The sequence below is a fragment of the Rhincodon typus genome, chromosome 2, assembly GCF_021869965.1.
Source record: "Rhincodon typus isolate 14 chromosome 2, sRhiTyp1.1, whole genome shotgun sequence".
Lineage (NCBI taxonomy): Eukaryota > Metazoa > Chordata > Chondrichthyes > Orectolobiformes > Rhincodontidae > Rhincodon > Rhincodon typus.
Window position 1 is genome coordinate 37219481 of NC_063333.1, and position 27154 is coordinate 37246634.

The following is a 27154-nucleotide window of genomic DNA, read 5'->3' on the forward strand; positions in this document are numbered from 1 at the left end:
GTTTTCCTTAATCCTACCCGCCAAGGCTTTTTCATACCCTCTTCTAGCTCTCCTAAGTCCATCCTTCAGTTCCTTCCTGGCTACCCTGTAACCCTCTAGAGCCCTGTCTGATCCTTGCTTCCTCAACCTTAAGTAAGCTTCCTTCTTCCTCTTGACTAGATGTTCTACATGTCTTGTCATCCAAGGTTCCTTCACCTTACCATCTCTTCCTTGCTCAGTGGGACAAACCTATCCAGAACTCGTAGCAAGTGCTCCCTAAACAGCCTCCACATTTCTGAGAACATCTGTTCCCAATTTATGCTCCGCAGTACCTGTCTAATAGCATTGTAATTCCCCCTCTCCCAATTAAATACTTTCCCATACCATCTGCTCCTAACTCTCTCCTTTACAATAGTAAAGGTCAGGGAGTTGTGCTCACTATCACCGAAATGCTCTCCCACCAAGAGATCTGACACCTGGCCTGGTGGGCAAAAATCTAGCAAGTGGAATAGAATGTGGAAAAATATAAAGTTGTTCACTTTGCAATGAAGAATAAAACAGCAGAGTATTAATTAAATGGAGAATAATTGAAGAATTCCAAGGTGCAGAGGGACTTGGGTGTTCTGGTGCACAAGCCACTAAAGGTAGCATCCAGACACAGCAGCTAATCAAGAAGACTAATAGATGCTATTCTTGATTATGAGAGGAATTGAACATGAAGGTTAGGAGCAAAAACAGAAGTTGCTGGAAAAGGTCAGCAAGTCTGGCAGCATCAGTGATGAGAAATCACATTACCTGCTGAGCTTTTCTAGCAACTTCTGTTTTTCTTTCTGATTTATAGCATCCGCTGTTCTTTCAGTTTTTATAAAGGTTAGGAGGTTATGCTTCAGTTATATAAGGCTTCCGTGAGACCACCTCTTGGATGCTGTTGTAGTTTGGTCTGATTTTATAAAGAAGAATGCAAATTATTGGAGGTGGTTCAGTGATTTACTAGATTGATAGCTGAAATGAGTTGTTGTCTTTTGAGGACAGACTGGGCAGGCTGGGATTGTTTCCATTTCAATTTCGAAGAATGAGGGATGGCTTGACTGAATTTTTAAGATCCTGAATGGTCTTGAGAAGGTGAACATGGAAACAACAGTTCCTTTTGTGGGTCAGTCCTGAACTAGGTGACATTGTTTTAAATTTAGGGGTCACCTGCTCAGGGTAGAAACGAGGAGATTAATTTTCTCTGAATTTAGAATTCTTTGTCTTCACTTTTACAGCTATTAAGAGAAAGTAGGTCTGTAAGGTAAATGAAAGAGGAGGGTGGCAGTTGGTTTGGGAAATAGGATATCAAGTGGGTGGGAGTAAGGTCCGGGTGAATGGAGGGAATAGGGTGAAAGGTAGATGAAGGGTGAGATGGCAGGTGGGGAGCATAAGATGCCAAGTGGGTGATTGATTGGATTGCCAGGTGGCTGAGTGGATACACATGTTAGGTGGATGGGAGAAGGGTGGCAGGTAAGTGGGTGATTCCTTAGGGTAGATGGGGGACATCAAGTAGACAGAGGAACAGTCTACTAAACATTGAAATAGACTATATTCACTTGTAATCTCTACCTAAGTTTTAAAAGTAAGATATTACAAACTTATTTTACAATTATGCTTTTCTTACAGTGTCCATTCTGGTAAAAGTAAGGGTTATTTGCTTTCACTATTTTCCAAAAAACACAGTTGCTGGAAAAGCTTAGCAGGTTTGGCAGCATCTGTGAAGGAGAAAACAGAGTTAACATTTTGGGTCCGGTGACCCTTCCTCAGAATAGCATTTTTACAAAATTTACAGCATCCGCAGTTCTTTTGGTTTTTATTTTCCAAACAATTTTTGGATACAAACAAAGTGCTGACTCAGCTCTAAAACAATTCATATAAACAATGAAGAGCTGAAATAAATGTTTTTACTATTTGCTGCAATCAATAGTTACAGCAGCAAAAAGACAGACAGTAACAGTTTTTGAGTGGAGTTCTGCCAATGGTTCACAATCGCAACAACGGCCTCATTCAAGTCAGGAGCTCAGAAACAGCTGTGGTGTGATGTCAAGCACAATCCTCTCAAAGGTGATAAATTAAGAAGGTGTCTCTAGGAGTCCCATTCAATAGGTGATGGTGGTGGGCTTCCAGAGTTGGGAGGAACATTCAACAGTCTCTGAGTATGATTACCAATCTCCTTCACAGTGTGAACAGTGTTGAGGATCTAGCTGTCATTAGAGATGTACAACATTGTCAGAGACATAAGTCTTATGAAGTTGCTGCAACAGGATCCTCCGATCAAGTTTCCGTCTCATCACAGCACCAATATAGTTCTTCTTGAAGTCACAAATGACTTCCTCCATGACCATGACAATAGTAAGCTTTTCCTACTTAGCCTTCTCAAGCTACCTGTGATTTTTTTTCATCACCATCATTGATTGTGTCTTCAGTTGCCTAGGTCCCAATCTCTGAAATTTCCTCCCTTAACCTCTCTCACTTTCTTTCCTCTTTAGAGATACATGCCTTATGTCCTACCCCTGTCCAAACGTGGTCATCTGCCCCAATATCTACATACTAGCAGAGACTGCAAGACATTAGTAATGAAATTAGTGTCTTTATTGAGACAGTAGTTTAAAATCTCAATCTCTGCCATTCCATTCTTTCCAAGCCATTCCTTTCATCCCTCACGTATGATCACCTTCCCATTCTCCATCCCACCCTTTCCCAAGGCTGTCCCTTCCCTATTCAATGACTTCCATACATTCCCCTAACCATGCTGTCCCCTGCAATTCTTGCCTGCTCATCCCCTCCTTGTCCATCTGTATAAGAGGCCCCAATTCCGCAAGCCACAACTCTCCTCTTGGCATACAATGCCACCTTCTCCCTGCCAAAAGCTGATGATATTTATCATAACTTAGCTTTTGTTATGGGAATGTGCTAAGTAAACTAATGAGCTCTGTTTAACTCTTAATTTCTTTTCTTTCTCAGTAACCGCCTCTCCTAGCTTCATTGTCAGGAAAACCATTTATTGAGGTTTCTGTGGTTACATTGCTTTCTGAAGCATAGCCTGCAGCTACTTGTGCAACACAGCAGCTCAGAACATTACTTTTACTCAAACACTGCTGTACATTCTTAGTGAGAGATGTTCCTACTCCATGTCCATGGTTTACATGTGGCATTTGCAAGTAAACTAACGTTGTTACCCGCTCCTTAAAATAAGGCTTTAGTGTAGAGACATTTTCTACTCAACGTGGTCAGAAATAATAGTACATACCTCTGGACCAAATGGGACTTGAACCCAGGGCTCCTACTTAAAAGGTAGGCCACAATCACTGCACCACAAGATCCCAGGCTTTAGTGTAGATATTTTTTTCTACATTCAGAAGTGCTATCACACACAACCAAAGAGCTTTTTTCTCCCCACCACCAAATCACCAATGGTATTTTTGATCTATGAACTACCACCACTAGATCACCCATGTTCCAACTGATTAATTAACATGCAAACCCTGTTAAGGGTGGCTTTAGTACAGAGGATATTTACCTAATCAATCTGCTCAGAAATGTTATTACATACCTCCAGCACAGCTGGGACTTGAACCTGGGCCTACAGGGACTCTACCACTGTGCCACAAGATGCTCCAAGCTTTTGTGTAGTTTTTTAGGTTTTCTAATCAACCTGTTCAGATATGCTATTACAAATATCTGGGGCAGGTGGGGCTTGAACACAGGTCTCCTGACTCAAAGGTAGGGACACTATCACTGAACCACAAAAGTCCCAAGCTTTAACATAGAGATATTTTTAATCAAACTGTCAAGACGCACTTCTGGAGCAGGTCAGATTTGAACCTGGGTCTTCAGGCTCAGAGGTAGGGACACTACCATTGTGCCATAAGAGCCTCAAGCTTTAGTGTCAACATCATTTTCATTAAATGAACACTGTTGGGCATTGGTGGCTAGACTGTTATAAAGACCTATACCCTGTTTGCCTGAGAAAGTGAGGGTGATGCTATTACTGCAAATGTCATCAGAAAGGAAACTCCAGAACATTGACCCAGTAATGATGAAGAAACAGTAAACAGGGAAGGATTTTTGAGAAAATGAGAAGATGGGATTGGGTATCCAGGCAGGAATGTGGATTGTTTGTCTGTATGTATGTAGAAGTTGTAAAAGGGATTAGAGTTTTAACTACTAGACACATATGTTGATAGTCAATAGCTATTTATTTGTGATTAGAATGTAGTTATTTGTAATAACAACAATTCTTGTTAAGTGGAGGAACCTTGTCAGTGTTTGGAAACTTGATTCCAAGAGAAAGGTAAATTGGGGGCTTTGCGACCCCAAGAGTAGTGGAGTTTATTTGAAACAGTACTTTAAAATCTCAATCTTCTGCTATCATATTGGCTGTCCTCCAGTCTTCTGGCACCCCATCTGCCCCTGCTATTTCCTCCCTTACCTCACTCAATAACCTGGGATACATTTCATCTGGCCTTGGACATTTATCTACTTTTTACCCTGCCAGACCATACAGAAGCTCGTCTCTGACTGCGTCAATTACTTTCAGTAATATATAGTCCTTCTCCCTGATTTTATATCCATATCACCCCTCTCATGAGTGAAGACTGACACAAAATTACATCATTATTTACTGCACACTTACCTTTGACAGTTCATGCATCTTTCAACATTTACATATGTATCTTTTTATCCTTCTTGCCAAAATGGATAATTTCATATTTTCCCACATTACATTCATTCGCCACAGATTTTCCAACTCACTTAACTTTTCTATTTCTATTTGTAACCTCTTTGTGTCCTCTCCACAACATACCTTACTACCTATCTTTGTGTCATCAGCAAATCTGACAACCATACCTCTGTCCCTTCATCTAAGTCATTTATATAAATTGGAAATAGTTGAGTTCCCAGCACCAAATCCTGTGATACCTCACTTGTTACATCCTTCCAAGTCGAAAGATATGTATTGACACTTACTCTCTGCTTCCTGAACTGCAGCAAATCTTCTATCCAAGCCAATATAGAACTTCCTACACCATGAGTTATTATCTCCTGCAAAACCTTTGATGTGGCATCTTATCAAATGCTTTCTGGAACTCTAAGTATAGTATATTCATCAGCTCCCCTTTATCCACAGCACATGTTACCTCCTCAAAGAATCCCAACACAATGATTAAACACAACTTTCCTTTCACAAAACCGTGTTGACTCTTAGCAGGTCTGCTTTTACACAAGGTAAAATAGATTAAGGTTATATGACCACTGACTGCTCCTGAATCATAGAATCCCTGAAGTGTGGATGGAGGCTATTCAGCTCATTGAATTTGCGCTGACCCTCCAAAGAGCATCCCACCTTGAGCCAACCCTCCCCCAATTCCCCTGCATTTAGTATGGTTAATCCACCTCACCTACACATCCCTGGACATTATGGGGCAATTTAGCATGGACAATCCATCTAACCTGTGCATCTTCTGCCTGGCAATGAGTCCATGTGACCTGTTTGTGAGAGGACAGGGTTCCCAGAATGAGTCCTATTGAAATTGAAGTGTCAGCGTTCACACTTGTACACAAAGGAAGGAGCAGCTGATATCACTGTCTTCTTTCCACAGCTTAAAGTTAATTTTTTCCAACTCTTTCAGTTCCAAAGGAGATTTATATCAAACTCAAAACATTAACTGTGTTCCTGTTTACACAGATGATGCCAGACCTGCTGAGTTTCTCCAGCATTTTTTTAAAAAAATTATATTTCCACAACATTTTGCTTTATTTCAGGTTTGCTGATCATTCAGCTGCACAACAGAAACCAGTTTATCCTTCCTGAGCAAGATAAAACTATAGCCCATATATATTTAAATTATCAACAACAGGAAATAAGCAATTTACTACAGATTGTGAGCACAACATGTTTATTTCTGAAATAATTATTTCCAATACATTTAAATTAGTCATTCATTACCTATGTACAAAAACAGTAAACAAAAAAATCACATGTCACACTACTTTTCTTTCTGGTCCTTTCTGAAATAAATCACATTGACCTGAACACAAAGAGAAAGGTTGAGTGGAGACTGGATTAAGATGTTCAAAATCATGACATGCTTCAAGAGACCATAGCTTCAAGATAAATGGTAAAGGATGGATGCCATGGCCTAGTAATATTACGTTAATCTATTAATCCTGCCATGGCAGATTGTGGAATTTGAACTGAATTTTTAAAAATCTAGAATTTAGAGTCTAATAATCACAAAATCATTATCAAATGTTAGGAAAAAAACCCATCTGGTTCACTGATGTCCTTTAGGGAAGGAAATTGTTGACCTTTTCTGGTCTGGCCTACATGTGTCTGCAGACCACAGCAATGTGGTTGACTCTTAACTGCCCTCTGGGCAATTAGGGATGGACAATAATTGCTAGCTTAGACAGCAACACCTGCATCCCATGAATGAATTAAAAAAAAACAATGGTGATACGAGGAAAATCTTTTCATGCAACCAGTTCTTGGGATCAAGAATGGACTGCCTGAGAGTGTGGTGAAGGCAGATTCAATTGAAGCATTCAAGAAAGAATTGGATTATTATCTGGACAGGAAGAATGTGAAGGCTGGCATATGGGGAAATGCCATTACTTCACCAGAGAACAAGCACGGATAAATTAAGCTGGATGGCCTCCTTCCATGCCATAACAATGTCACTGTGAACCTCAGAAAATACTCCCTGCTTGTGATCTTCCTCATTAAAGTCAAATAGTAAGTCTATCCAATGGATACAAAGCAGCAGATTCTGTCTCCTACATCAAAAATGGCAGAGCTCTTTTCCAGAATCAAATTCAATAACTTTTATCATTTGTTATCAATTTCTAGAAAATACAACAAAAGCAACAATTACATTTCTATTATGCCTTTAACATGGTAAAGAGATCCAAGGTACTTCAGAAAACAATTATCAAACACAATTTGACACTCATTAAGGCCAAGTGACCAAAAGCTTTGTCATATAAAGAGTAGCAGTGCAGCTCTGTCTGCTCTTACCTTTTTTTAACTGTTTTTTCTTTCACGACTTTTTTTTCTTGGGTTAATCTACTTACTTTAGGAAAATCCAGGTTTGTGTAGCATGGAGGAGATTGAGCTAGCATGGGGAGGGCGAGCCCAATATGGCGGCAAGAGAGGACCCCGGCGTCAATGGCAGTCATCCCAAGTGGCAGTGAGAGCAGGAACTTGCAGCCTGAGGTGGCTGGCAATGAGACCAGGCAGCAATTCCTGCGTTGGAGGCAACTCAAGGCGACCAGGAGCAAAAGCAGGAGCAGGCAGCCAAAAGCAGCTGGCAGCGAGAGCGGGAGTAAGCAGCCAGCAGTGAGAGCAGCAGCAGGCAGCCTGGAGCCACTGGTGGCAACAGCGTGTTCAGTCAGCCCATGATAGCTGACGGCAAGAGCGAGAACAGGCAGCCCAAGGTGGCAGGCAGCAGGCGGCAAGATTGACAGCAGCTAACCCAAGGCGGCAGCAGGAGCAGGAACAGGTCGCAAAGTGGTAAGAGCAAGCAACCTACGGCATCGGTGGGACTGATGTCAAGCCCGAAGCCAGAGAGGTCAAGCCCTTGTGAGGGGTGTGTGTCCAGCATGCTGAGCAATTACGGACTGTGGTGTTGAACTGTTAACTGTGTGTCTTTGTTTTTCTACTTTTTAGTAAGAATGACAATAATGTTTAACTTTTTAACTTTGGTTTCTTTATTTTTTCTGCTCTGCACCAAGATTCTGTACCTAGTTACCTTTGTACCTAAGACAGTGCCAATAAGTAGTGACTTGTATGTTTTTCACTCTACTCATGCGACAATAGTTCCATGCAACAATAAATCTAATTCAATTCAATTCAAACAGTTAGCTGGTTTTCAACAGGCTCTTGTGGCGCAGAGGTGGTGTCCCTACCTCTGAGATCGGAGGCCTGAGTTCAAGTCCCACCTGCTCCAGAAGTGTGTAAAAACATTGCTCAACAGGTTGATTAAAGATACCCAGAAGTTTTCAAAAAGAGGAAAGAGAGAATTCCAGAAATTAGGGCCTTGAAAGCACAGATGGTAATATTGTAGTATGGAAAGTCAAAAATGCACAACACGTCAGAATTGGAAAAGGGCAGATATTTCAGAAGGCCTGTTTTCTCTTCTAATGATAGTTTCTATTCTCTGGTTTTATTTCAGTTTTCAACATTTGCAGGTTCTCTCTCCTTTTCTAAATCTATCCCATAGATACAATAATTTAGTGACAAAATTTGATATTTACTTCACGTTTCTAGGTCTTGAAGTAATTGTTTTCTTACTTCTATTTTTAACATTGTCTGCCCCCTAAAGCCAGTTTCTTAATCCTATTTCAATCCCATAGATGGGATTCTTCAGCAATGCCACCTAGTCATTTGGGTAAAACTAAGCTGCCTGGTCACATCCTATGGATTTTCTCTTGCATAATATTCATGTGCAAAATATCTTGAGTTATGCCAGTTGTAACAGACAAGTGATTTCCTTTGGGCAATGGCTGTGCTTACATCACTGACAGCTGACAAAATTCATCCAACCGAGACTACAAAGTTTGAGTGGCAGGCAGTCCTGGTATTCTGGCTCACAGTTACCTGGTTGATAGTCCAGTCAAGTTTTCAAATCTTTGTGCTACTAATCAGCAAAATTAAATTTTTTACCATGATTTCATGAGCATAATCTTCAGTTTGGATGTAAACAATCACAATTAGCCTTTCCCTGGCACAGAAAAGACTGAACCTGACACTCACAAACTTGTTCATGCATTTAGAAAAAAATGGTTTCAGAATGATTAATTGTTAAATCACCTCTTCATCATTATTTCTGTTAAATTTGTTAAATACTTTCAATAATCTTCTCCACTTCAACAGCATGACTTTTCCAAATAGCCTGTCATTTTGTATTTTGGACGCCAACAGATTCTTAAAAAAAACTTTATCACATAACTAGCTGAAATAGTGCAGCTATTCTGAGATCAAACAGAAGCTGTACTCACCTCAGGTCATACAGCAGGATCCCACTCTCAGACAGAGAAACTGCCTAAATCCATTCAAGTAAATGAGCAATTTTAAAAAGTAATTTCAATATGTCACCTGAGACTAAGTGTAAACATTTGAAATATATCAACTCTAACATCCTTTCTCCAACTTTTCTGGAAGTTGAACAATACTTCAGTTATTTATTTAGAAGCTAACCAGCACAGCTATTATATAGAATCGATAAAACACAGAAACAGGCTATTCAACCCAAATATATATGCCAATATTTATACTCCAGATAAGTTTGTCTGACTCTAATGACTTCCTTCCACCCTACTCTCACATTCTTCTACTCACTTTTCCCTTCACGTATGCAGGAAACTTCTACTTAAATATGCTGTCATTTATTGCTGCATCCTATATGACAATTAATTACATAGTCGTAACACTCCATTTTAAGAACATCGTCCTAAATTGTTGAGACGATCCATTATTGGATCTTTTATATTCATGTCCCGTTCTTCTGGACTAATCCGCAAATGGAAACAATTTCTCTGCATGTATCTTATCGATCCATTTCATAATTTTAATGGTTTCTCTCAGGTCTCATCTTAGTCCTGCCTTTTTAACAACATTAGTGACTATAATAAATTAAAATGTCCAAAGATACATTTAAGACATTTAAGCGAATCCTGGATAGACACATGGCTGATAGTATAATGTAGGGTATGCAGGTTAGTTTGATTTTAGTAGGATAATAGGTCGGCACAATATCGTGAGCTGAAGGGCCTGTACTGTGCTGTACTGTTCTATGTTCTTATGTTTGATACTTCACAGATATGTTACAAAGCAAAATATGGCACCAAACCATGTGGGCTGAAACAAAAATAGGTTGGTGAACAAATGTTTACTCAAAAATGCTGCCTTTAAGGCACATCTTAATTATTTAGAGCTATTCTTTTTTTAAACAACCTGTTCAGAGATGTTATTACACACCTCTGGGGCAGGTGGGAATTGAACCCTGGCCTCCCAATCCAGGAGTAGGGACACTACCACTGTACCACAAGAGGCCCCTTAGTGCTAATCTATTTCTTTTTCTTACTTTTAAATATTTCCCCACACTACCACAATACAGAAGTAGTGCTTATTTCGTCCCCCCCATCATCCATGGTTGTGTGTATGTGCAGTGACTCAGTAAAAGGACACCACTGTGCAAAAAAAACTTTATTCTATACTCTCCAACCTTTGAGCTATTCTATGACTAATCTGTGGAATTAAGTGTTGATTAATCCATTTGTAGAGGAACAACAATCAGTGAACCCATTAAGCAGGTCACGTGCACAGAATAGACACATTCGGTATAAGATGAGAATTGAGAACTAATCTTGATGACCTTTCTTCCAAATAGTTGAAGGAACTATGAGTACCATCAGTGCTTTAATGCCACTTTAATGATGTACTCTGCATTAGATTTATGGCAGCATGGACAACATTTCTTTACTACTGTTTTAAGTTCTTTTAATTATGATCATCAACCATAGTTGGTGCAGTTGTTGAACTGAAACTTGCTGAAAAAGTGCAAGCATGATGTAGACTTACTAAATTGCAAATTGTCTACAAATACAGGAGAGTAGGAATGAGGCTATTAGTAATGGATATCCAGTACTTGATGGCTGATCTATCCTGCTTGCCTCACATAAACAGCATTTCACTTTTAGCTGTACCCATTGGTTTTAAGAACTTGCTGTATTTATGGATTAATTGTCTTTTATCAGATGTAAGAATAGATTCTCTTGGAGAAAGCAGATAATTCAGAATACTTAGGAACATAAGGGTTTTAGTTTGAGAATTCCAGACCAAAAGTGTTAGGGATTAGAACTCTGAAGGAGTTGCTTGAATCTCAGAAAGTTTAAGCTCAGTTATGTGAATAATCAAGGAAGAGGCTATCAAGCACTCAAAACTGGGAATTTAAAGAAACAGTTAAGTTGAAATCTATAGATATGATTTTACTTACTATAAACGTGTTGGGAATAAATGGAATTGTATTTGAAATCTTATATGCAAATATAGTGCATGAATGAATGAATGAATGATTTTATGTCATGTGTATTTTACAGGGAAAAACATAGTAAAATAGTGTGATAAGCTTCAATTGTCACCATGATTCCAGCACCATTTTGAAGAGAGTCATACAGCTGTACAGCACGGAAACAGACCCTTCGGCCCAACTCGTCCATGCCGACCAGATATCCTAAATAAATCTACTCCAATTTGCCAGAATTTGATCTATAACCCTCTAAACCCTTCCTACTCGTATACCCATCCAGATGCCTTTTAAATGTTATTGTACCAGCCTCCACCACTTCCTCTGGTAGCTCATTCCATACATGCACCACCATCTGCCTGATAATGTTGCCTCTTAGATTCCCTCTAAATCTTTCCCCTCTCACTTTAAACTTATGCCCTCTATTTCTGGACTCCCCCACCCCGGGGAAAAGACCTTGTCTATTCACCCTATCCATGCCCTTCATGATTTTATAAACATCTATAAGGTAACCCCTCAGCCTCCGTCACTCCAAGGAAAATAGACCCAGTATATTCGGCTTCTCCCTAGAACTAAAACTCTCCAACCCTGGAAACATCCTCGTAAACTTTTCTGAACCCTTTCAAGTTTCACAACATCCTTCCTATAGCAGGAAGACCAGAATTGCACGCAGTATTCCAAAAGTGGCCTAACCAATGTCCTGTATAGCCACAACATGACCTCCCAACACCTATACTCAATGCACTGACCAATAAAGGCAAGCATTTCAAATGCTTTATTCACTAACCTGTCTACCTGGTACTCCACTTTCAAGGAACTATGAACCTGCACTCCAAGTTCTCTTTGTTCAGCAACACTCCCCGGGACCTTACCATAAAGTGTGTCAGTCCTGCCCTGATGTGCCTTTCCAAAATGCAGTAACCCATGTTTATCTAAATTAAACTCCATCTGCACTCCTTGGCGCATTGGCCCATCCCGTCATGATTAGTTGAATAGTTTAAGAGAAATAAACAAAAGGTATACCTTAAAGATAGTCCATAACCCTTCCGTCATTGCTTTGCCACCACCAGCACCAGACCCAACCAAAGTCGAAGTCACCATTCCTCAGGTGCTATCTTTTGCCGCTGGGCCTATCTCGCTGATGTCACCTCCACCAATGTCGCAGCCAATGCCAGATCCTCATGCTCGTCCCTCCACCAGACGCCTCGCCGCCATCTGCCAGAGTCCTGCTCCAGGGTTCAGCAGCTTCCGCCATGCTCCCCACACCAATGAAGCCGCCTTCCTGCCTAATGTGTAAATAGCTTGGTTTGCTCTATTTTATTTTCATTTTCCTTGCAAAATAAACTGCAGTTTAATTGCAAAAGCTAAATCTGTACCATTGCATGCTTATGTTCAGAAAGAGAACAACACGTTAAGTATAAAAGTAAAAGATCTATCAAGCCAGACTTCAGTCTGGGATGTAATTTCACAAGCAGTAACATCAGCTGAAATCATAATAATTCTAAAAATGTCAATTTTGTATATTTTACATAGAAACATAGAAGAAAGGAGCAGGAGGAGGCCATTTGGCCCTTTGAGCCTGCTCCGCCATTCTTCACAATCATGGCTGATCGTCCAACTCAATAGTCTAATCCTGCTTTCTCTCCATAATCTTTGGTCTCATTCACCCTACGTGCCACATCTAGTCACCTCTTGAATATATTCAATGTATTGGCATCAACTACTTTCTGTGGTAATGAATTCAACAGGCACACCACTCTTTGGATGAAGAAATGTCTCCTCATCTCTGTCCTAAACTGTCTACCCCAAATCTTCACACTGTGACCCCTTGTTCTGGACACACCCACCATGGGGAACATCCTCCCTGCATCTACCCCATCCAGTCCTGTTAGAATTTTATAAGTCTCAAGAGATCTCCCTCATTCGTCTGAACTCCAGCGAAAACAATCCCAACCTAGTCAATCTCTCCTCATACGTCAGACCTGCCATCCCTGGAATCAGCCTAGTGAACCTTCACTGTACTCCCTTGAGAGCAAGAGCATCTTTCCTCAGAACCTTTCCTTTCTGACCCTTTGCTCTCCCTATCTCAGTCTAATAATTCTCTTTCATTCGTTTTCTGGACTTGATTTTATTCTAATTCTAATTTTCCTTCCCTCTCAAGTTTCTCTGCTTCTTTTCCAACAATTAAATCTCATTACTATTCACTAAAATCCCAGATGTTTTGTTTACATTGCCAAAATATTATCAGCTCTCACTTCCAACAGATTAGGTTTTAAAAAGTGTTTTGAGCTACAGTTAAATCTAGAGGAGGCACTGATAGAAAAAGTGGGTGGCAATTTTAAAGGTTCCATGAGTACACTGATAATGTAACTAATATCTTTGTTTATAAAGTATAAGAAATCTTCTTAAATTACATTTTGGGAAAGCATGACTTCTGAAAAAACGAGACGTGCCTTGCCTTGCGAAGTTCGGCCGAATACTTATGAATTGGAATACAGGAGGTTAGAATTTGTTGGTAAAAATGATAGTAGGGAGATAAGCAGTGTGTGGTCCCTTTAAAATAAATTGTGCTTTGTCTGTGCTTGGGAGTGGCATGTACAGTACAGAGAGCCTCAAAACATGTGTATCAAAAGGCCTTACAGGTGGCAGGCAAAACAGCAGTCTTGTTTTGATGTTCTGACAACAAGTTTGAATTTGGCCAATTAATTTAAACCAAGCAGCGATTCAAAGGCAATTGAATTTAAAAACTGATGGTGTTGACAACCTGAAACCAATCATATTATAAGAATTTGATGTGTCATACGGGATATATAAGAAAGGTTTTTTTGAAGATCAAGGGAGACCTAAATTTCAGCTGCAGCAAAAGCAAGTCTGCCATCTGAGCGATACAACTGGCTTTCATATAAAACCATTAAGCTCTCTGAAAACAGCCATCAAAAGTACAATGGCAGTTTTAGCTCGAAGTCCTCACCGACAAAATCACAGGAAAAACCATTCCCTGATTGGGACTGCTAACCTGCTTCAATCAGTGAGCCCTGGCTGACAGAAGTGTCAGAGGTCTGTTCACTCTGAGAGCTGGCTCTGAGGATGCCAGACCAGTGTCAAATACTATGCAGGTGTAAATAAAGGGTTATTTGGTGACGTGATACCAACCTCTGTGGAGTTATTTCAAGTTCCCTACTAGCAGCATTGACTCCAAGTTCCATGAAGTCTCAGGGCACCAGGTCAAATCTGGGCAATCAAACCACCTCCTGATTATCATTTACCTCCCCTCCCCAATCCAACCCTCCCTCACTGTAGAAATTCACCAAAGCTCCTTAGACAGCACCTACCAAAGAACAACAACTCCCATCTAGAAGGGCAAGGACAGGAGATACATGGGAACACCATCACCTGTAAGTTCCTTCCAAGCCAGTCACCATCCTGACTCAGAAATATGTCTCTATTCTTTCAATGTTACTGGGTCTAAATCTTGGAACTCCCTCCATAATAGCATTGTGGGTTTACCCACACCAAACAGATTGCAGTGGTTCAAGAATGCAGTTCACCAGCACCACCTCACAGATAATTAGAAATCGGCAATAACCGCAGGCCTAGCCTGAAATACTATGAAAGAATAAAAATTCCAAATCCTAAATGGCTTTGAGAATTGATAGTTTAAAAAGTATCAAATGAACACACAGATAAAATAAATGCTTGCATGTTGATTGGAATAGCTGACAAGTTGTGATAAAATCTTGTTTCTTCATTTCTTTGTGCACAATGTGAGTCAAAGACTGATCAGATGGTGCTTTCCAAAGGATTGCAAATAAATCAATTTGGCCAAATTCAATCTCATTCTCAGTGAACATGTCTATTGCCCACATTTTCTCCGCATTGATTCTAAATTCAGTGATGTCGTATCAATAAAGTTCTCATGGACAAAGAATATCAGAAAAAGAAAAGCCAAACTGGTAGAGAGAGGTTATCCTCTTGTGGCTTAAAGTAGTCATTTTAGAGCAGTGCTCTCTTATATGTATTATCTCAAACATCTGATTTGATCTGAGAACCCTGAATTAGCTCTGACTGTGAATGTACATTTCTCTAGTTTCACTCTGTTTATCTTAAATTTTAACAAATAAAATGACAAACTGTATCAAACTGATATGGTTTTTAATTGCTAGAACCCCCACGTTGGAAATCTTGAGTGACTCGCGATGCTGGCTTTGTCCAGTTTCACCAGGTCTTAGATGTTTACAGTGGTGAATGCCCCATCTTGAAACGAAAAGCACCTGTCTTCAAAAAATGTGAAGTGGCACTGAAAGATGCCCTAGAGAGTCAAAATTATTATGTTCAATTGCCAATCTGCTGATTCAAACGAAAGAATTCACCATAGCTGAAGTAAACAGCAAATAAAGTTTTTTTTTAAATGAACAAAAATTATACGAATGAATTTGCCAGGAGAAATGAGAATACAGTTGAAAGAGAAGATATAGTGTCCGAAATCTAACTCTCAAATTTTTAATCAGAAATTCCAGTAGCATAATGCTACTAAAGTAATCAGGATAACAAGAGTAACTGAGCTCTGGACATCTCTGCATAAAGGCGCAGTTTGATCTGAGTGTGCCAATTTGGAAAGCATGATAGTATAGTAAAGAAAAAAATTCTGATTAGATTACCAAGAATGAGCATAAAGCAAAATAGATCAATAATACCTGATAGTATTTGGGGATTGGCTGACTTAACCGCCTGGTGGTTGGTTTACAATGCAGAATAAGGCAAGTAGCAGCAGTTCAATTTCTGTGGCAGCACAGGTTACAATAAATAAGGTTACAGGTTACAATAAACACAGGTTACAACAATTCCTTGAGGTATAGTGGCCCTTAGGCTAAGTTTACTATCAGATGTGTGTGTGCGTGAGTGTGTATGTGTGTGTTTGTGTGTGTGTGTGTCTGTCTGTCTGTCTGTCTCTCCAACCCTCCCCCACCCCCAATGAAAGGGCAGCCCTTGGGCATATGTTAAATTTGGTAAGGAACATGGCTAGTGTGAGACCTCAGAAGAGTGAGAAGAAAGCCAAGTGAATTACTGACTGACAACTAATGGAAGTTGATCCAAAGTGGAAATTCAGTGCAAAGTGGGAAAGCGGTGCTTTAACTAAGGTTTACTTCAAAAAATAAACTTTCCAAAGAAAGAGGTGTCATATAAGACATGGATCAACAGGCTGACTTGCAGCAGTGACAGCAGCAGCTGGGTGACATCACAAACCATAGTGTGAACTGAGTGCCAGGAAAGAAGCTGAAAGGTGAATATTGCTGGTCATTAAAGGTAAAGTCAGGTCTTTAGTTTGTGTTTAGATCTCCAGCTTTTTCTTCTTTCATTCCTTAAAAACAACTGAAGTATTAGATTAATGCTAGTGATTTTTTTTCTTCTTTTTTAGGATATAAGACCAATATATCAATACAGTGAAGTGTGAAGGGCAGGGAATCTTGAGTAATTAACTTACCAGTTAATCAAATACAATAGTGGTGACAGGACAGGTGATCTGTTGCTGCTGTAACATGTGGAAATTGCTGGAAATCAATGTGATCCAAAGCCAACGCATCTGTGGTAAGTAAAAAACGAAAGAACTGCGGATGCTGTAAATCAGGAACAAAAACAAAGTTGCTAGAAAAACTCAGCAGGTCTGGCAGCATCTGTGAAGGAAAAAACAGAATTAATGTTTTGGGTCCGGTGACTCTTGCTCAGAAAGGGACCGGAAACCTTAACTCTGTTTTTTCCTTCACAGATGCTGCCAGACATCTGTAGTAAGCATTTCTAGCTTGAAGAGTTTCAGATCCAGGTTTAGAAGCTGGAGTCAGCACTGCAGACATTGTGCCACATTATAGAAGGGGAAAGTTTCCTGGATATTTTACAAAGATAAAGACTTGGAGAGGAGAGCGGATGGATCTAGTAGTCATCATCCAAATTGGGACCAACAACATTGGTTGGACTAGAAAATAGGTTTTTCTGAAAGGCTTTAATCAGTTAGAAGTTAAATTAAAAACCAGAACCTCTGAAGTAATAACCTCTGGATTACGACCTGAGCCATGTTAAAGGAATTAAATGTGTGGCTCAAAGATTGTGTAGGCAGAACAGCTTTCAATTCATGGGGCACTGGCACTAGTACTGGAGTAGAAGGGAGCTGTTTTGGTGAGCTAGAGCCAAAGTTCCTGGCAAGTTAAATAACAAGGGCTGTAGGGCTCTAAGACTTCAAACTAATTAGACAGGGTGGGGGAGGGTTTGGAAGAAGGAAATCTTACAAAGCAAGACAATATGGTGGAATCACTGAGTATCTTATTGGATGCTGAGAAAGGGAAGGGACAGAGTATACAAACAATGAAAATCAGCAGTAAATAGCATGAAAAGGGGAAATAAGGGTTAGAAAGGCAAATTAATGGGCTCTTTACTTGGATGCATGTAGTATTCAGAACAAAATAGAGGAAATAACTGCCCAAATTCTGCTATGATTTTATAGCCATTACAAGGACATGGTTAACAGGAGATCAAAGCTGGGAACTAAATATGCAAGAATATGTGAGTTTCTGAAAGGATAGGCAGGAAGGGAAGGGTGGTGAGTAGCATTGTTGGTACAGGATGTAATAATAATAGCAAGAAATGACCTAGGATCAGAAGATGTAGAATCTGTATGGGTGGAGGTAAGAAACAAGAAAGGAAAGCGACACTAGTGCATGTAGTGTATAGGGCCCCTAACTTTAGCTATACAGTGAGACAGAGAATAAATCAGAAGATAATGAGAATATATACCAAAAGCAGTACATTAATCATGGGTGGCTTTGATCTTCATGTAGATTTAGATAGTCAGATTGGCAGAGGAGGGCATGAGGAAGATAAATAGTGTGTAGTTGGACAGTTTCCTAAAACAACATGTTATGGATCAAATCAGGGATCAGTCTGTTTTGGACCTGGTGAAGTGTAATGAAGCAGGTTTAATAAATTATGTCAGAATAAAAGATCCCCTTGCAAACAGTGATCATAATACAGTAGAATTTAGCATTCAGCTTGAGAGGGAGGAACTTGGATTGGAAACAACAGTGCTAAGATTAAATAAGGGTGATTACAAAGGAATGGCAGCAATGCTGGCTGGATTGGGCTGGGGAAGGAGTTCAACAGCAAAGACGTCTGAGTAACAATTGCAGACATTTAAGACAATAATTCATGGCTCACAGAAAAGACATATTCCAGTGAGAAAGAAGGGATAAGCCCAACTATGGTTAAGAAATATAAGAACGAGGGAGAAAATAAACTTTGAGTGTGAATTTATAAGTAATATCAAGATGGACAGCAAGAGCTTCTTTAAATATATGAAACAGGGAAACCAAAGTGAACATAGGTTCCTTCAAGAATGAGACTTGGGAAATATTAGTGGAGATATGGACGTCAGTAAGGCATTCGACAAGGTTCCTCATGGAAAACCGGTTAGCATGGTTAGATCACATGGAATAGAGGGAGAACTAGCTATTTGGATACAGAACTGGCTTGAAAGTAGAAGACAGAGGGTGGTGGTGGGTTGCTTTTCAGACTGGAGGCCAGTGACCAGCAGCGTGTCACAAGGATCAGTGCTGGGTCCACTGCTTTTTATCATTAATATAAATGATTTGGATGTGAACATAGGGGGTATGGTTAGTAAGTTTGCAGATGACACCAATATTGGTAGTGTAGTAGACAGCGAAAAAGGTTACCTCACAGTACAACAGGATTTTGATCAGATGGGCCAATGGGCTGAGGAATGGCTGATGGAGTTTAATTTAGATAAGTGTGAGGTGCGGATTTTGGAAAAGCAAATCAGGGCAGGACTTATATACTTAATGGTAAGATCCTGGGAGTGATGCTGTACAAAGAGACATTAAAGTGCATGGTCATAATTCCTTGAAAGTGGAGTCACAGGTAGATAGGATGGTGAAGAAGGTGTTTGGTATGCTTGCCTTTATTGGTCAGTGCATTGAGTATAGGAGTTGGGAGGTCATGTGCGGCTGTACAGGACATGGGTTAGGCCACTATTAGAATACTGCAGGCAACTCTGGCCTCCCTGCTGTAGGAAGGATGTTGTGAAACTTGAAAGGATTCAGAAAAGATTTACAAGGATTTTGCTAGGGTTGGAGGGTTTGAGCTATAGGGAGAGGCTGAATAGACTGGGGCTATTTTCCCTGGAGCATCGGAGGCTGAGGGGTGACCTTATAGAGGTTTATAAAATCATAAGGGGCATGGATAGGGTAAACAGACAAGGTCTTTTCCCCAGAGTTGGGGGAGTTTAAAACTTGAGGGCATAGGTTTAAGGTGAGAGGGGAAAGATTTAAAAGGGGCAACATTTTCAGGCAGATGGTGGTGCATGTACGGAATGAGCTGCCAGAGGAAGCTGGAGACTGGTACAATTACAACATTTAAAAGGCATCTGAATGGGGATATTAATAGTTAGAGTTTAGAGGGATATGGGCCAAATGCTGGAAAATCAGACTAAATTTTAGTTCGGATGTCTGGTCGACATGGCCAAGTTGGACTGAAGGGTCTGTTTCCGCGCTGTATATCTCCATGACTACGACTCTAACCAGGAAACAGCAGACACTTATAGAATCCCAAATTAATTAAATATTCAAGGAGAAAAAGAAGAGGAAATAAATACAACAACAATCACTGGAGAAAACGTGCAAGGGAAACTAATGGGACCTAGTAGCCCCCTGGACCTGATGGCATGCATCCTAGCATATTAATGGATTCAGTGACAGATTTAGGAGAAGCACTGGTGTAATCTTCTAGAAATCCTTAGATTCTGGAAATGTCTGAGAGAATTAGGAAACTGCCAATGTATCATATCTACTTAAAAAGGAAAGGAGACAAAAAACCACATATATGCTAGTTGACTTAATGTCTGTTATTGGAAATATGGTAGAGTCTATTATAACGAAAGCCATAGCAGAGCATTTAGAAAAGCATAATATGATCAAACATAGTCAGCATAGTTTCATGAAGTGGAAATCATGCCTGACAAATTTACTAGAATTCTCTGAGGCGGTAACAAGCAGAATAGATAAAGAGACAGCAGCGGATGTATTATTTTGGATTTTCAGAAACTATTGATAAGGTGGCATACATTGGAGATGGTATATTAGCATGGATAGAGAATTGTCTAACTAATAGGAGAGTTGGGAAAAGGGGAGCATTTTTAGGATAGCAATCTGTTGCATTCTGAAGGGATCAGTGCAGAGGCCACAGTTATTTATAATATCTGTCAATGACTTGGATGAGGAAAATGAATGCATCATTGTCATGTTTGTGAATGTCATAAAAATAGATGGGAAGGAAAGTAACGAGGATGACACAAAGAGATTACAGAGGGTTATAGAAAGTGGATGGGCACAAAACTAGATTGATATGCTATTATTGTGGGGAAATATGAGATTATGCACTTTGTCTATTGAAGAATAGAGGAGCTTAATATTATATGAATGGAGAAAGACTGTAGAAATCTATGGAACAGAGGAATTTGGGAGTGTTCATTCATGAGTACAAAAAGCTAGCATACAAGCTCATTGTTTATTCGGAGAGGCAAATGGAATGTTAGCTTTTTTTCAAAGGGGATGGAGTATAAATGTAGGGAAGTTTTGCTAATACTGTAGAAGACATTGTACAGATCACAGCTGGAATTCTGTGAATAGTTTTGGGCCTTTTATCTAAGAAAAGGTATGCTGGCATTGGCTGCAATCAGAAAAAGGTTCTAATTTTAATCAGTAAGGGAATTGAGAGTTATGGGGAAGATGCAGGGAAGTGAAATTTATCAGACATAATTTCATTGAATGGTAAAGCAGACTTGATGGGCTGAATGACCAACTTCTGCTCCTATGTCTTAAGGTCTTATGATCTTATGATCTTAGATGAGTTTTGCACATCAAATGGTCTACTCAGTAAAACCAGAACTGAGAATAATGATACTACCGATTCAGCATATGGACTGAAATTATAGAGACAAAAGATACAGACATCAATCACAATATTAGCAATAAACTCCAGACTACCAAATGGTGGGAAAAAAATGGAGAAATATGTAGACAAATATATAAAAGGAGTTTTTTAAAAAAAAGAGGGATTTCAAATACCTCAAAATAAACTGAAATAGTGGTGGTGAAGGAAATGGTTATTTTTCCAATAAACACAAGATATCGTTCTGGCCTAGTGTGTAAAAAGTATAACATGACAGGAAGCACTGCCAGAAGTACTATTTGGAAATGAACTAGCACACCTAAAAGAAGTGAGCATAGGGAAGCATTTAGGGCACAGAGCTTACAATAACAAGGGTACAAATAGCACGAAGACCGAAGTCTTTGTTGAATAATAAAACATTGTTAAAATAAAACAATAATGAAAAATGAGGATCGATCTAAGGGAGATAAATTAGGAAAAAAAACACCCTAATAAAGTTCAGATTAGAAAAGCATGAGACGGTAGTTTTCAGTGATAAGAACAGAGAAGCTAATAAGAAACAAAATAAGAAAATAAGAAACAAAATGAATTAGAGAAGCTTCTTGAAAGAACAAATGCACAAGTCACTAAAAACATTCTGGTTCTGAAGAAGGGTCACTGGACCCGAAATGATTACTCTGGTTTCTCTCCATAGATGTTGCCAGACTTGTTGAGTTTTTCCAGCAATTTCTGTTTTTGTTCGTGATTTCCAGATTCTGCATTTCTTTTGTTTCATTTTACACTAAAAGTAGTGTGCAAGGTAATACGGCAATTACATTTCATCTCAGAGGGAGGGATTGAATTGAAAAGCAAGGAAGTCTTATTAAACTGTATGGATTCTTGGTTAGGTCACACTCCAATGAATGTGCAAAGCTGTGGTCTCCATAACACATGGATATAAAAGAAAGTAGAAAACCGATATACAGGGATAATAGCTAAACTCAGAAGCACTGGAGAAGGTACAAAAAATGTTTAGACAAATCTCACACACGCCAAGTTAAATTTAATTCCAGGTGAAAACACCAATGGAATTGTGTCATTTTAGTATTGTAAACAGCAATGCAAATCAAAATTATTCTGGAATACAACATGCTGGAGTTGATTTCCAAATGCTGACATCTTTGTTAATTTTTAATAATCCCTCTGAACCCAAAACTCACAAAACTTGCTCCCTTTCTTTCTGAAGAAAGAGAAATTCCCAGAGAACACAGTGGGAATTTGTAGTTGACCTGTTAAGAGTTAATTCGAACACTGTCTGTATTAATTATTTAAAATATAATTATTCTTGCTATCTTAACTTTCATGGACATTGTGCTTAATATTTTGACTCAATATTAAGAATTTTAGAATAATAACTTACTTTCTACAGTAGATTGAAGAAACAAGTTAACTCTCCCATCTGTGATAAACAAGTTAAGAGTGAGGAAAGAGATAAATGTCAAAAATAATTCTCTCTCCATAAACCAATAGGTGAAAAATACCTCTTAATAATAATGCAATATGAATTCATAAAGTGGTTGTCTCTGATGCATCATGTGGTCTTTGCATTCTTGGCCATCTCAACATGTTATCTAACAGACAGATGTCTACCTGAACAAACTGTGCAACTTCACAGAGCAGCCCTGTGGTTCGGGAATGAATTGAACAGCTGCTGTCATCAAGCCTTCTGAATTTCCACAGTAAAGGAAGATATTTTTGCACAGAGTAGTCTCGCAGTGACTGAGATTTATTCCATGGGAGTTTAATAAGTCCAGATTTAATTTTGAAGGTGATATGACACTGGTGATGATCCATGCCTTTCCGCACATACACAGTGATTTTCCACTGAAAAAGAAGGACAGCCTGTTTGAATGCTTTAGCAATGCTCCAGGGGCACAATGAATGACATGCTGAGCAAGCCACGGTCAGCATGAGTTGAGCTACACTGTCATGCACCAGCAACAAATAAAAGATCGCTGGCCATTGCCACTAATATCTTTCCATACAGCCAATAACATTCTAAGACCCTTGCTGCACTGACATATTGAAGGCTAAAGAGGAAGAGGTGAATTAATAAGGCAAGGGAGTGATGTGTTTGGAGGAGGCAAGGAAGAGTTTGCAGGGAAGTGGAAGGGATTTGGGGGGGGATGCTGGGAACAACAGCTCCCTCCTTCGTCCATTTAAACTTTGTAAAAAAAGACAGATCGTTCATTCCATTCCACCTGCCACGCCAAATGGATTATGGCATGGGCACTGTGATATTAGGGTCAAATAAGCTTTTAACAAGCTCAATTGATCCTCAATTATTCAATCGCATTTGGAAGAAGGCTGTTGATTTTTGTACCCTCTCATCCTCATAATATGGTGGAAACATTGGAAGTGGGCTGGATGCCTCCCTATTTTATGTGCATCTCCCCCAACCCCCCAACTAAGATAGCTGATAACAAGTTGTGTTTCCCACAGGTGGGTTGGAAAGAGAATTATCTACCAACATTACTGAGGCAGGCTGCCAGTTAAGGTGACTGACACCCACATTAGATCAACTTCGCAGGCTCATCAGCATATTGTTTACAGTTGCATGCCCCAACTCCCTTACCTCTACACCCCCACATCTTTTCACACCCGAATCTATCACCACCCCCACCCCCAGTACTCTTCACCTCTCCCTTCACCACCTGGGTAAGTTCAATTACACTGATTTACCTGCAGCAAGCTGAGGAGACATTGATTCTGGAGGCTCCCTGCCTCACTTCCAGGGCCGCAGGCAGGTAAGGCCATAATCCTGGCCAATTCCAATTATCAACACAGTTACCTTTGCGCCAATGGACCGGCAGAGCTTCATATTGTTACCTGGATTAAGGAAATGTCATGACTGTGTAATTCTAATATATATTGAGTAAAGAGGTTTATCTATCTGTAAAAATGGACATGGAATCCTGAAAAGTGGTTCCCAGAAGTCACATTGCTGTCCCTGTTGATTTGTTACAGCCAAAAACAGAAAGTCTGCTGTGTTATCTTAGTATCAACCGTAAAGGAAGATATTTAGAATTTGATTAAATCTTGGACAACACAGTTTGTCCTTCTAAAGATGTCTGAATTCATAGCATCTGAGAAAAAAAAACCAAGACTGAAAAGACACCACAGAAAATTCCAGCATAATTGACTTTGCTCTGTGGAACAATTATTTAACAATGTTAACATCGCAGTCATCTTAACTTTTTGATCAATACAAGACAGGCTATGAGACATGACCTTAAATAGAGTTTCGAAAAGAGTTCTGAATGGCACCATCAGAGGGAGAAGGGGTCTCAGGGGAGATAGAGAAAGACAATTCAGCTAAAGGATTGCTCTATTTTACCAAGCTACCAAAGGCCACCACATACAGTTCCATAAAAGCAAAATGAAGAAGTCTTCACATTCTCCCAGAAACTGTTCTGCTAAGTCTACCTTCTCGGAGAAATCCCAAACTAGTCAACGACAGAAGACATGGCATCTCATAAATTCTGACTTCAAGCTTTCAATCCCTTCAATTCAAAAAGAGAAGTCTTCAAGCAAGTAATAAGCTTACAACAATAACAGAGTGATCTAATTTTACTTTTATGAGTATCTTTACTTACTTACTTTTAATCTTTGTATTTGTATTTTAGGTACTAATTATCATGCTTACTTCATAACTTTTAGGAATAGTTAAACAATAAATAAGCCTTTATCTTGTTTAAGACTAAAGCTTTGCTGTTTGTTATTTCTAAATTGGAACATCAAAAAACTCAAAGTGGACTAAATGATCTACACAATTTTGCAGTTCACAAACCACTGTGCAGACACACCTAGTGTGCTCATGACACAAGTGATGTGTTGTGTTTGCACTGAACAACTCCTGAATTCCTTTTGATAGCGAATGCAGATATTGAATATAGATACGGGCCACATTGATATTGGATTTCTTTATATCAATCCTACGGCCTATATTAACAGAAAGGGTTTGAACTCCACTAATAATGAGATGATCTCTAAGTATTGCAACACTGGCCAAGAAAATTTGCAGTAATTTCAGGGCCATGCCCACATCAGAATTCATCTGCTGAGCCACCAATTCTTTCACAGTAGTGTCCTAAGTCCAACTATTTTCAACTGCTTTATCAACCGACCTCTCTCCAACATCAGGTATCTAATAGAGATACTCATAAATGTTCAGTACCATGAATGACTATTTAAATAGTGAAAGAGTCCATGCAGCTAATCCTAGATTTGGGCTGTTAGGTGGTAAGTAATATTCACATTACACAGGTGTAAATCAATAACCATCTATTATGTACTAAAAAAAAACTATCCCCCCATGACATTCAATGGCATTACTTTTTCTGAGTCTCCCATTGACCTGAGACTGAAGTGGACCCATTAGGTAAATACTGTGGTTATAAAAACAGGTAAGAGACTGGGAAGTCTGCAGCAAGTGCTCCAGTGTCCAGAATTTATAAGGCATAAGTCAGGAGTGTGTTGGATTATTCTGGATGAATGGGGCTCCAACAATGAAGAAGCTCAATGTTTTATAAGATAATATTCTGAAGGGTTTAATGCTTATTGGCTACACCGATTCTACTGATGTCACACATTGTCTACGGGTGAAGAGAAAGATCTACTCTATCCAATAAACTTTCTTATTATCTAAGATCAGTGTTTTACTTTATGGCAGTGTATCCTCTATCACTAATCTCTAGATAGGTTCAAACAAAGCAAAAATGAAGGAAGGAATAATGGCAGGGAACTACCTCAGGCAACCCTTACTCAAGGCCACATATTGGAAGAAATTCACACTGCTTTACAGCCTGAGCCCACAGTCACAGTGCTCAAATTTACCTAACTCCAAACAAACTCGAAGCCAGTATTCACTCTGGTATATGAATGACTGATACATTGCTGCATAGACTGAACTCCAACAGGTGTAAGCTAGAAATCTGCGATGATCAGCACTGAAACATGTTTAGATCCTGCAGAGATATTCACAGTTACACAGAAAAGAGGCAGAGGAGAGAGATTCTTACAGAAATAGTAATAGATAAAGGATGAAAGAAATGTCTCCAAGTACAGCAAAAAGACAGCTCAAGTCTTGTGAATAAGACTTCAATCATTCAGAGATTTAATTAAAAATATGTTTAATTTATGGTAATGTGAATGCTTCAAATTGAATTTAACACATCTTAATATGTGGACAAACAGTACTGGAAATCTTGCATCAATAGCCTAGCTCTGATTTACATATAAAACTACAGAAGATTTAAGCCTTGGTGGTGCTTGGCAGAAACTGACATGTGAGCAGCAAACCACTTATCACCTCCTGACACGAATGAGCTGACAGCCAGCCTTAAAATAGGTTCTCGAGTTCTTCTCTACTTGATTTTAATCCTTTGCTGATATTTTATGGAATATTATTTCTATGTCACACCCCTCCCCCATCCCACCACTAAATATAAACTTTTTTTGTTATTTTACTCTTCTGTACCGTTGATCTAATTGGACAACCTTCTTGTCAATTAAAAGGCCACTATTTCAGCGTAATGGATTCCAAAGTTCCAACAGTGCCATCCTGTGGTAGGTCATCAGAACACAAAAGACACTTTAAGATGGAAACAAAGGTCTAACTTACAAAAATGAATGCTTGCTTGTACAGTATATGTTAAGTCAATGCTACACTAGTAATTTCATCATAAAACCAAGGCCAGAAATTTTAAAAGAAAATTAAAATGAGATTAGGGCCAATGGTGTCATTCTTGTAATTATCTTACTTTTATCAGGAATGTACTGGAATCTAAAGTTTTTAAATATTTATTTCCATTACTATTTATTATTGACTATGACTTTCTTCATAAATTCTCTTGAATTTCATGATATTTTTATTATCAACATGAAAAGTCTAACAATATTCTCTATAGTAGAAACTCAATGAAAAATTCTCATCGCATAGAGTAATTTGTGGGAACAAACTAATTGGTAAATTATTTCTTGGCAGGGAGAAGCGGACCATGTTATTTCATCAATGTGACCAGATGTACAAGTTACACAAGTCCTGCAAGTTTCATAAACGAAACAAGGTATTTATGAAGATACTGATCCATTTTAAAAAGAACTGCAGTGCTGCAACAGTTCTG